The sequence below is a fragment of the Octodon degus genome, unplaced genomic scaffold (genome assembly GCF_000260255.1).
Source record: "Octodon degus isolate 3935 unplaced genomic scaffold, OctDeg1.0 scaffold00367, whole genome shotgun sequence".
Taxonomy (NCBI): domain Eukaryota; kingdom Metazoa; phylum Chordata; class Mammalia; order Rodentia; family Octodontidae; genus Octodon; species Octodon degus.
In genome coordinates, this window is record NW_004524943.1 from 579,857 (window position 1) to 581,619 (window position 1,763).

General features: G+C 38.7%; 1 pseudogene; it reads left to right on the top strand.

Moving 5' to 3' along the window:
- The window catches only part of LOC105741256, a 13,247-nt pseudogene extending 11,752 nt beyond the window's left edge, over positions 1–1,495 (top strand).
- The last annotated feature ends 268 nt before the right edge of the window (positions 1,496–1,763 follow it).

Below are 1,763 nucleotides of genomic sequence, written 5' to 3' on the forward strand. Positions count from 1 at the left end.
ATTATTATTATTAATTATAATCACCATGCTATATGTTATTTCTCTAGAATTATTTCATCTTGTAATTGGAATATCATAATATCATATCCCTTGAGCAATAACTTCATGCTCTTTCCACCTACTAGTCATTAGCAATAACTTTTCTTCTCTGCTTCTATCAGAATGACTTTTGTGGATTCCCAAAATAAGTTGGAGCCTTTAGCCCTTATCTTTCTGAATCTGGTCTACTTCACTTAATAGGATGTACTCTAGATTCATATTTACTTCTATAAGTGGTATAATTCCCTTCTTGTAAAACGGCTGAGTGATAATAACATTTGATTGTGTATATGTTCATAATGTTTTCTTTGTCTTTCTCCATTGACCCATCAATGAACAATTAAAATTTTATATCATGGATGTTTCAAATAGTGCTACAATAAATATGAGGGCAGTTTCCTGAGAAAAACATCAATTTATATTATCAAACCCCATTACTGTTGGAAGTAAACAGTATTTATTTTGGATATTCAGAAGTAAAACAGTAGAATAAGAGGGTAGTTCTATTTTGAAGTTTTGGGACAACTTGCACACTGCTTGTCAAACATATATAATAATACGTATTCCCCCCACAGTATGTATGGATTTCCTATACTCCATAGTTCCAACTATAATTTTAACACTTCCTATAGCATTAATACCTGTTATTGTTTATAACTAGATGTTCCCCTGAAGCCTCAGGCACTCACAGGTGGGACTTTTGAGAGGCGATTTGATTATACTAAGGTGATGCTTTTAGCTAAATATCATGTTAACAGTTGAAGCCTGGAGTTCTAGCGGGAGCCCTAGGCAAGAGGCGTCTCAGTCACACTCGGCGGTTCCGTGAGACACTAAGGAAAAGCTACACCGGGCCTCGTCGCCCTGGGCAAAGGTGACCCCAACAAGCAGTGGGGCAAGATGTCCTAGTAGGCCTACTTCGTGCAGACCTGCCACGAGGAGCGCTAGAAGAAGCACCCAACTCCTCGATCAACTTTGCTGAGTTCTCCAAGAAGTGCTTGGAGAGATGAAAGACCATGTCTGCCAAGGAAAAGTCGAAGTTTGAAGATCTGGCGAAGAGTGATAAAGCTCGCTAAGACAGGGAGATGAAAAATTCCGTTCCTCCCAAAGCTGGTGATGAAAGACGAAAGAAGGAAGATCAGAATGCTCCTAAAAGACCACCATCTGCCTTTTTCCTGTTTTTCTCTGAACATCGCCCAGGCCTGTCCACTGGAGATACTGCAAAAAACTTGGGTGAACTGTGGTCTGAGCAGTCAGCCAAAGATAAACAACTATATGAACAAAAAGTGGCTAAGCTAAAGGAAAAATACGAAAGGAATATTGCTGATTCCCGTGCCAAGGGAAAAGTGAAGCAGGAAAGAAGGGCCCTGATAAGCCAATGGGCTCCAAGAAGAAGAATGAACCAGAAGATGAGGAGGAGGAGGATGAAGAGGAAGAGGAGGAAGAAGATGAAGAATAAGTGGCTGTTTTGTAGGCATGTGGAGTGTATGTGGGCTCAGGCATTTGTTTTGCTAAGAATGTAAATTCAAGTGCAGCTCAACATTAGCATCAGTATAAAAGCTGTACAGATTTTTGCATAGCTGATAAAATTCTTTGTAGAAAAAAATACTTTAAAAAAATTCAAATTGTAGCTTTTTAAGGAGTTACTACATACAGTTAGATTTTAAAGCTTTTGATGTTGAATGTTCCTAAATATTTAGTGGTTTCTTCCATGTGTATGGTAGCAC